Source organism: Cnephaeus nilssonii (assembly GCF_951640355.1).
Source record: "Cnephaeus nilssonii genome assembly, chromosome: 19".
NCBI lineage: Eukaryota > Metazoa > Chordata > Mammalia > Chiroptera > Vespertilionidae > Cnephaeus > Cnephaeus nilssonii.
Window position 1 is genome coordinate 49,949,507 of NC_137090.1, and position 10,660 is coordinate 49,960,166.

General features: G+C 44.6%; 1 protein-coding gene across 4 annotated transcripts in view; it reads right to left on the reverse strand.

The window, feature by feature from the left end:
• Positions 1-10,336, reverse strand: part of PRPSAP2 (phosphoribosyl pyrophosphate synthetase associated protein 2) — a 67,251-nt gene extending 56,915 nt beyond the window's left edge. Inside the window, exon 1 of one of the 4 annotated variants that reach the window (XM_079798485.1) lies at positions 10,202-10,336. The gene's annotated coding sequence lies outside the window, so the exon portion shown is untranslated. Of the gene's footprint in view, positions 1-201; positions 220-10,201 lie in introns of those variants that run through there. The other 3 variants (XM_079798487.1, XM_079798489.1, XM_079798488.1) reach the window with 3 other exon arrangements.
• Positions 10,337-10,660: the final 324 nt, after the last annotated feature.

The following is a 10,660-nucleotide window of genomic DNA, read 5'->3' on the forward strand; positions in this document are numbered from 1 at the left end:
GTCCACATCCTGAGCAGCCCATCCATTCCCAATTCTTCCTTACAACACACCAAGATTCCCCACTCTGCAGCCTCCCCCCACTGGTCCTTGTCCTTGAAAATTTACAGGAAGCATCAAATTTCTTTGCCACAGGACAGTCCACACCATATCTCAGGATGGCTCTCTTCTCTGGGTAGTCTCTTCTCCATAATATTTCCTTACCTGAGCCTTGCCTTATCTGTTATGGTTTAAATGGCCTTCTTCACTCTGACTGTGGTCTCTGAGGTTGCAGTCTTCAGATACGAAGTTTCCATTATCAAAACCTAACCTAATTCACCCTCAAAATGGCACAAGCAGGGAGTCCAACTGGAAATGGTGACCAATAGTCATTTTCAGTGACTATTCACTTCATCTGTTCAAACATAAGGGCTGAAGCTAGAAATTCAAGTACTGCTCTGTACCAAGCTTCAAAAAAAGGGAGTTTTTAAAATTTTCCTTAGAAACATGACAATTACCAGGATGAGGCTAGCAAAAGGTTCATTAAATTGGCAAATGGGCTTTAGTATGAAATGGAGAGTAAAGAAAACACTCCCAAATTCCCTGTTAAGATGGCAACATAGGAAAACTCTGCGCTTGCCTCCTCCCACAATCACTTCAGAATTACAACATTATAGAACCATCGCTGAGCACCACCTGGAGATTAACTGAACAGAATGCCTGTAACTAAGGATATACAGAAGCCACGCTGAAATAGTAGAAAGGTGGGGGTGGGGTGGGGTTGGAGAAGAGATACAGAATGGGCAGGTCCCAAACCCACAATGTGTCCATTAAGAATTCAGAGGACTGCCCAGCTGGTGTGGCTTACAGGTTGAGAGTCAACCTATGAACCAAGAGGTCATGGCTGGATTCCCAGTCAGGGCACATGCCAGGGTTGCAGGCTTGATCTCCAGGAGGGGTCATGCAGGAGGCAGCTGATCAATGATTCTCATCATTGATGTTTCTGTCTCTCCCTCTCTCTTCCTCTCTGAAATCAATAAAAAATATATTTAAAAACTCAGAGGGCTATGTTGGCTCCCCTTAGGACCAAGGGCCCCAGACCCACACTGGGCTCCCCAAATTGGGCATCAGTGCTGGGCAGAGGAGATGCCATAACTTCTAACTGTGAAAACTAGTGGGGATTGCATCTGAGAAAGACAAAGGGCTGCTAGAGATCAAGGCACATTTTTTGTTGTTGTTAATCCTCACTTGTATATATTTTTCCATTGATTTTTAGAGAGAGTTGAAGAGATGGGGAGAGACAAAGAGAAAAACATCTATGTGAGAAAGACACACCAATTGTTTGCCTCCCGTAAGCGCCCTGACCAGGGCCAGGCTGGGGATAGAGCCTGCAACTGAAGTATATGCCCTTGACCAGAATCAAACCCGTAACCTTTCAGTCTATGGGCTGACACTCTAACCATTGAGCTGAACTGGCTAGGGCAAAGTACTTTTCTTAAAGGGAGTGCACCCAGACTCGTGCACAAACCCACTCTAAGCTTCAGTGCAAGGGCAGCAGCTTGAAAAGTTCCAGGGACATGGGGAGCAACTAAACTGACCAACTGCAAGGCAGGGGCTGGAGGGGCAGCTCTCAACTGGGATGGAACTGCTGGAAGGCACCACTGTTCCTTTCTGGAATTCTCCCACAACAGAGCCAGCAGGTGCAGGCTGTCAACTAACCAGGCTAACACCTTTCCCCCACCCCTGGTGATTGCCTGAAACCCCTGCTGACCCAAATCACCAGCCCAGCCCAATCTCTTCCACAGCTCCTCCACACAAGTGGCCTGCCTCGGCTCCCGCTGCGGACTTTCCCAAAATCCTTGAAAGATCCACAAATCCCAATCAAGCAGCAACCAAACTTGGCGTGCCTTCCAGCACTTGCTTAAGCAGCCCCAAGGCCAGCAATATTCACATCTGAACAAACAGACTTCAGAATGAAGGCCATCACAAGAGACAGCAAAGGTCACTGCATAACACTAAAGGGATCGATCCAACAAGAGGATATAACCCTGGTAAACATATATGCACCCAATATAGGAGCACCTAAATATATATATTTTTAAAAAAAACTTCTAGAGGACTTTAACGGAGAGAGCAACAATACAGTCATAGTAGGGAACTCTAACACCCCTCTGACTTCACTGGATAGATCTTCCAGACAAAAAATTAACAAGGACACAGAGACTCTAAAGGGCACACTGGATCAGACAGATTTAATTGACATTTATAGAACATGTCACTCCAAAGCAGCAGAATATACATTCTTCTCAAGGGCAAATGGATCATTCTCAAAGACCACATGTTAGGACACAAAATAAGTCTCCACAAGTTCAAGAAGATTGAAATCATATAAAGCAACTTCTTATATCACAGTGAAATGAAATTAGAAATCCACTACAGTAAAAACACCCAAAAACATTCAAACACATGGAGGCTAAATAGCATGTTATTAAACAACTAGAGGCCCGGTGCACGAAATTCATGCACTCGGGGGGAGGGGTCCCTCAGCCCGACCTGCACCCTCTCGCAGTCCAGGAGCCCTTGGGGGATGTCCAACTGCTGGCTTAGGCCCGCTCCTTAGCGCTGCCATGGAGGTAGGAGAGTCTCCCGCAAACACCGCTGCGCTCGCCAGCCGTGAGCCTGGCTTCTGGCTGAGCGGCATTCCCCTGTGTGAGTGCACTGACTACCAGGGGGCAGCTCCTGCGTTGAGCATCTGCCCCCGGTGGTCAGTGCGCATCATAGTGAGCGGTTGTTCCACCATTCGGTCTATTTGCATATTAGCCTTTTATTATATAGGTGGATGAATAGGTTACCAATGAGATCAAAAAAGAAATCAAAAACTTCCAGGAAACAAATGAAAATGAACACAAAACCACCCAAAATCTCTGGGACACAACAAAAGCAGTCCTGAGAGGGAAGTTCATAGCACTACAGGCATACCTCAGAAAACAAGAAAAATCAATAATACACTATTTAACCCTACAACTTCAAGAACTTGAAAGAGAAAAACAAGAAAAGCCAAGACTAAGTAGAAGAAAGGAAATAATAAAGATTAGGACAGAAATAAATAACATAGAGACTAAAAAAACAATACAAAAAAAAAATCAATGAAACCAAGACCTGGTTCTTTGAAAGGATAAACAAAATTGATAAACCATTAGCCAGACTCATCAAGAAACAAAGAGAGAGGACCCAAATAAATAAAATCTAAAAAGAAAGTGGAGAAGTAACCACTGTCACCACAGAAATACAGAGGATTGTAAGAAAATACTATGAACAACTACATGCCAACAGGCTGGACAATGTGGATGAATAGACAAATTCCTAGAAAAATACAATCTCCCAAAACTGAATCAGGAGGAATCAGAAACCTGAATAGGCCAACAACAACCAATGAGATAGAAGCAGTAATCAAAAAACTCCCAGCAAACAAAAGCCCAGGTCTGGACAGCTTCACAGGGGTTTTATACCAAACATTCAAAGAAGAGCTAACACCTATACTCCTCAAACTATTTCAGACAATCCAAGAGGAAGGAACACTTCCAAACTCTTTCTGAGGCCCGCATTATCCTAATTCCAAAACCAAATAAAGACACCACAAAGAACGAGAATAACCAGCAATGTTCCTGATGAACATAGATGCTAAAATCCTCAACAAAATATTAGCAAATTGCATCCAGCAATATATTAAAAAGATCATATACCACGATCAAGTGTGATTTATTCCAGGGATGCAAGGCTTGTACAATATTTGCAAATCAATAAATGTGATACATCACATAAACAAATTGAAAGACAAAAATCACATGATCATATCAATAGACGCAGAAAAAGCATTCGACAAAATCCAACATCCATTTTTGATAAAAACTCTCAGCAAAGTGAAATAGAGGGAGCATATTCAACATGATAAAGGCCATATATGACAAACCTATAGCCAATATCATATGCAATGGGCAAAAACTAAAACCATTTCCCCTAAGAACAGGAACAAAACAGGGATGCCCACTTTCACCACTCCTGTTCGACACACTACTGGAAGTGCTAGCCATAGCGATCAGACAAGAGGAGGAAATAAAAGGCATCCAAATTGGAAAAGAAGTAAAACTGTCATTATTCGCAGATGACATGATATTGTACATAGAAAACCCTTAAGACTTTATCAAAAAACTACTAAACTTAATAAATGAATTCAGCAATGTAGCAGTATACAGAATTAACACCCAGATATCTATGGCTTTTTTATACACCAATAATGAACTCACAGAAAGAGAAACTAAAAAAAATCCCATTTACCATTGCACCAAAAAAAATTAAGATACCTAGGAATAAATTTAACTAAGGAGGTAAAAGACCTGTACTGGAAAACAATAGGACGTTGAAAAAGATAGAGGAAGACATAAACAAGTGGAAGAATATACTGTTCATGGATTGGTAAATCAACATAATTAAAATGTCCATACCATCCAAAGCAATCTATAGATTCAATGCAATCCCCATTAAGATACCAAGGGCACATTTCACAGACCTAGAACAAACTCTCCAAAAATTCATATGAAAAAAACAAACAAACAAAAAAAACGGCCCCAAGCCCTAGCTAGTTTGACTCAATGAATAGAGCATTGGCCTGCAGACTGAAGGGTCCCAGGTTCTATTCCGGTCTAGGGCACATGCCCGGTTGTAGGCTCAATCCCCAATAGGGGATATGCAGGAGACAGCCAATCAATGATTCTCTCTCATCATTGATGCTTCAATCTCTCTCTCTCCCTTTCTCTCTCTGAAATCAATAAAAATATATTTTAAAACAAACAAACAAAAAGACCCCAAATAGCCACAGCAATCCTGAGAAAGAAAAACAATGTTGGAGGGATCACAATACCAGATATCAAGCTATATTACAAAGCCACTGTTCTCAAAGCTGACTGGTACTAGCACAAGAACAGACATATAGGCCAATGAAACAGAACAGAGAACCCAGAAATCGACCCAAGCAATTATGCTCAATTAATATTTGACAAAGGAGGCAAGAGCATACAATGGAGTCAAGACAGTCTCTTCAATAAATGGTATTGGGAAAATTGGACAGATACATGCAAAAAAATGAAACTAGACCACCAACTTACACCATACACAGAAATAAACTCAAAATGGATAAAGGACTTAAACGTAAGATAGGAAACCATAAAAATCTTAGGAGAATGCATAGGCAGCAAAATATCAGACATATATCATAGCAATTATCTTTACCAATACAGCTCCTAGGACAATGGAAACTAAGGAGAAAATAAATAAATGGGGCTACATCAAAATAAAAAGCTTCTGCACAGCAAAAGAAACCATCAACAAAACAACAAGAAAGCCCACTGTATGGGAGAACATATTTGCCAATGTTATCTCCAATAAGGGTTTAATCTCCAAAATTTACAAGGAACTTATACAACTTAACAAAAGGAAGATAAACAATCCAATCAGAAAATGGGCAAAGGACCTAAATGGGCAAAGGACCTAAATAGACACTTTTCAAAAGAGAACATAGAAAAGGCCAAGAGACATATGAAAACATGCTCAAAGTCACTAATTATCCGAGAGATGCAAATCAAAACAACAATGCGGTACCATCTCACACCCGTGAGAATGGCTACCATCAACAAATAAACAAATGACAAGTGTTGGCGAGGGTGCGGAGAAAAAGGAACCCTCGTGCACTGCTGGTGGGAATGCAGACTGGTGCAGCCACTGTGGAAAACAGTATGGAGTTTCCTCAAAAAACTAAAAATGGAACTCCCATTTGACCCAGTGATCCCACTTCTAGGAATATATCCCAAGAAACTAGAAACACCAATCAGAAAGAATATATGCACCCCTATGTTCACAGCAGCACCATTTACAATAGCTAAGATTTGGAAACAGCCTAAGTGCCCACCAACAGATGAGTGGATTAGAAAACTGTGGTACATCTACACCAGGAGTCCTCAAATTACGGCCTGCGGGCCACATGTGGGTGTTTTTGCCCTTTTGTTTTTTTACTTCAAAATAAGATATGTGCAGTGTGCATAGGAATTTGTTCATAGTTTTTTTTAAACTATAGTCCGGCCCTCCAACGGTCTGAGGGACAGTGAACTGGCCCCGTTTAAAAAGTTTGAGGACCCCTGATCTACACAATGAAATACTACGCTGCTGTAAAAAAGAAGGAACTCTTACCATTTGCAACAGCATGGATGGACCTAGAGAGCATTATGCTAAGCGAAATAAGCCAGCTGGAGAAAGATAAATATCACATGATCTCACTTGTTTGTGGAATATAATGAACATAAACTGATTAACAAAAATAGATCCAGAGACACAGAAACATCAAATAGACCATCCAACCCCAGAAGGGGGTGAGGGCATGTTCTGAAGGGTGGGCGTGGCCGGGGAAAGGACAATTGGGGGCGGGGGAGAAGGAGACTTAGGTAAAACTTTAAACAATAAAGAATTTAAATTAAAAAGAATAAATCAATAAACAACAAGTGTTGGCAAGGATGTGGAGAAAAGGGAACCTTTGTGCACCGTTGGTGGGATTGTAAATTGGTGCAGACTAGAGAAAACAGTATGGAGGTTCCTCCAAAAATTAAAAAAGTCCAAGGGAAAGACAAACACTGGATGACTTCCCTTATATGTGGAATCTAAAAAACAAAATAAACAAAAACAAACTCATAGAGAACAAACTGTTGGTCGCCAGAGAGGAAGAGGTTTGGGGACGGGGGGTGTGAAAAAGATGAAAGAGATTAAGATGTACAAATTGCAAATTATTAAAATAATTACAGGGAGCCCTAGCTGGTTTGGCTCAGTGGATAGAGCATCGGCCTGCGGACTGAAGGGTCCCGGGTTGGATTCTGGTCAAGGGCACATGCCTGAGTTGCGGGCTCAATCCCCAGTGGGGGGCGTGCAGGAGGCAGCCGATCAATGATTCTCTCTCATCATTGATGTTTCTATCTCTCTCCCTCTTCCTCTCTGAAATCAATAAAAATATATTAAAGTATAGTATGGGGAATATAGTCAATAATATTGGAATAACTACGTATGGTGCCAAGTGGGAACCAGACTTACTGGGGTGATCACTTCGTAAGGTACATAAATGTCTAAATACTATGGTATATACCTTAAAGTAACACAAGATTATATGTCAACAGTTACTGAAAAATAATTTTTTAAAAAAGAATCACATATACACACACAAAAAAAGAACACTCCTATTTTTCTCCCCAATAAACTATAGTTGCTTTTACATTTTCCTAAATTTACTTTAGAATGTGAGATTTGTAACACATATGAAAACAGACCTTTTTCAGGGAATCTCAGCATCTTTCAAAAAGCAAATCATATTGCTCTTTGAATGAGATGTGACAATCTGTGAAGTCTCATGAATGAAATCACACTGAAACACTACTTGCTTCGGACGTAACAATTTCAAAACCACTCACGCATATTTCAGATGAGGAAGGCTCACGTTGAAATGTGTGGCTTTCCCTCTAAGCATCCACTGTGTAAATGCCTTCTATCTAAAGACGGCTAGAGTAGGAATGTGAAGACTTGAGTTTACCTTCCACGGTTACTAGTTACACTTGGCCTCATAGGTCTCAGCCTTTCCCTTCGTGAGAAGAGATAGACATTTGGTAAAAACAGCTTCCCCACCAGAATTTAATGTCCAGAACAGCAGAGATTTTTTTTACTATTTTATTCTCTGCCGTGTATCCCTAGAACAGCACCTGGCACATGGTAGAGGTTCAACAAATGATTCTATATAATAAAAACCTAATATGCAAATTGTCCCCTTGACTGGGAGTTCAACCGCTCACTATGACGTGCGCTGATCACCAGGGGGCAGCACAGAACATGGCGGGCATCAGTGACATGGCGCTGCCAGCACTGATGGGCCCTGAGAGCGGGACTATGGCAGGGGCAGGATGGTGGAGCAGGTGAGTGAGTGACGCTAGGCCAAGGTGGGTGCAAGCAGGGCCCGATTGCCCCGCTGACCGCCCCGCAGACTGGGGGGGGGGGGGGGGGGCGGGGGGGGGGTGGGGAGCCGATGCCCAGCTCCCAGGCACTGAGGGAGCCGGGAGGGGGCCTGATGACTCAGGCAAAATGAGGCGCGCTGGGGCCCGGGGGCCCAGGTGCTGCCCAGGGCCCAGAGGTCAGCTGGGACCTGCCATTCCACACCAGACGCTCACACTTCAATCACCAGCTAGGCCTAGGGACTGTACCCGGGCACAAATTTCGTGCACCGGGCCTCTAGTTGTTAAATAACAAATGTCTGTTGAATAAAGCCTGACGTCAGAATTGCAATGATTAACAGATGGAAATAAAAGTAGTTTGCAAATTAAAAGGCATCATAAAGTATAAAGAATTATTTTTATTAGTGACATAATCTCAAATAAAATTTTCCTTTTTTTTATCAGCATTAAAGAAAATTAGAACTGTAAAACCTAAGTTGAATAATCTTCCCTGTCTTTGATCCCAGGCACTTTGCTCTTCGCTCCAGCAGAACCGTTTTCTTATGACTAACATCATTTCCTGAATTCTTACAACTCAATAAAGCAGGTACCGGAAGTAGACCCATTTTAAACATGGGGGAAGTGAAGCTTGGAGAGGAACAAACTTACTGGAGGCTGAATGGCCTCTAAGCAGCAGACATTATCCCTGCTTCAGTCTGACTGATAGTACAGACAGTTGTATATGTAACAGCAGCTGCACAGCCTATTTCCCACCGAACTGTGCATTACAGTTAATGGAATCAGACAAACATCCAGATTTTGAAAAATGTCTGTTGTAAATATTCCTTGTTTGGAAAACAATTTATCTCAAGTGCCTAAGAAAACACATAATTTTAATTCAGTTTTTCCCCTTTTGGGAATTTATGCCAAGGACAGAAAGAAAAAGCTATATGCTCAAAATGATCACTGCAAGATTTTTTGAGAAGGAACACTGGACATACGGAAAGGTTCCATTACAGGGTAATTGAGTAAAACTAAACATACAATCAATATTTTGTTGTTTTAATCCTTACGGGAAGATGTATTTTTTCCACTGATTTTCAGAAAAAGTGGGAGGGAGGAGAGGCAGCGAGAAACACAGATTGGTTGCCTCCCTTCAAGTGCCCCAACAGGGATGGGGATGGAGCCTGCCACGAAGGTAGTAGTAGCCTTGACCAGAATCGACCCTGGGACCAACGCTATAACCACTGGGAAAACTGGCTAGGGCCAATTTTTTTAAATATCTGGGACTATGAGCTCCGTGGTGTGGCTCAGTGGTTGAGTGTGGACCCATGGACCAGGAGGTCAAGGTTGGATTCCAGTTGGAGCACAGGCCCGGGGGAGGCAGGCTGGATCCACAGCGGGGCGTGTGCAGGAGGCAGCCAATGATGATCCTCTCATCACTGATTTTCTCTCTCCTCCTCCTCCTTCCTCCCTTCCACTCTCTAAAAAAATATCAAGTGAGGATTAACCAATAAATAAACAAATAAATGCCCGGGACTATGCAAAAGAAATGTTAAGAGAATAAGAGCAGAATTGCATCTCCTCTGATCAAAACTGCGTAGTAATGTATAATCCAGGGCAGGAGGAGACAAGAGTATAATTGAGGGGGGTTCATAATGTGGGTGAATAATTTTTATGTGCATTTAAAGTTGTTAAACATTATAAATCACACTTCCTCACTCTCCAAATTCCCAGTCCGCATCTCATTCCTTACAAAAGCTAAACACGCACACTGCGCAACCGTTAGAACAGCCTTCATCCTGGATGAACCACATGGGGAGGAGGCACGTTTCAAGTAGAACAGACCAAACCGCCCCCCGCGGCCGCCGCGGGCCGAGTTCGGGGCGGGCCGTCCACGCGGTGGGGGTGTGGGAGGAAACCTCCGCGGCGCGCGGCCAGTCCAGCTAAAACTAGGGCTCTGTCAGGCTGGGGCCTGGTGAACGCTGGGTCTCGGGGCGGTTTTCCGAGCTGCCGAGCCGCAGGTCCCATAATTAGGGCTCAACTCCCACCGGCGCCCGGAGAGGAGCCCCCCGGCCGCGCGCCGCACCCGGGCCCGCGGGCCAGAGACTAGCGGAGGCCGGGCTCTCCCAGGGGCGCCCGCCCGAGCTTCCGCCCCTGCACCTGCCCGCAAGCCCGCGCCGCCACGCGCCGCAGGCCCCCGCCCCGCCTACCTGGCCCCGACCCCAGCCCCGGCCTAGCCGCAGCCTCGGCTGCCGAGGGAAGAAAGGACTGTCTCCAAGCGACGTCTCTATGAGCAAAATGGCGACTGCACGCGCAAGGACGGCGTCCGCGCCGACGGCGAGGCCTGTGGGCGGGGCCGCGGGCGCAGGGGGCGGGGCCCGGGGCGGAGTCTGCGGAGGCACCTGGCTGAGGCCTGTGGGCGGGGCCGCGGGCGCAGGGGGCGGGGCCCGGGGCGGAGTCTGCGGAGGCACCTGGCTGAGGCCTGTGGGCGGGGCCTACCTAGAGAGGCCCGGCTCCAAGAGGGAGGCCAGGCCGGTGGGCGAGCTGCGGAGATGGGGGGCTACAGCTCTGGGCCCTCGGCAGGCTGCAGGCCCCCAGCAGTTGTGAGAGCGAGAAGAGTGTTTCAAGGAATTGGAGTGTGCACTGAGTCTGATGTTTGGAAAGACAAA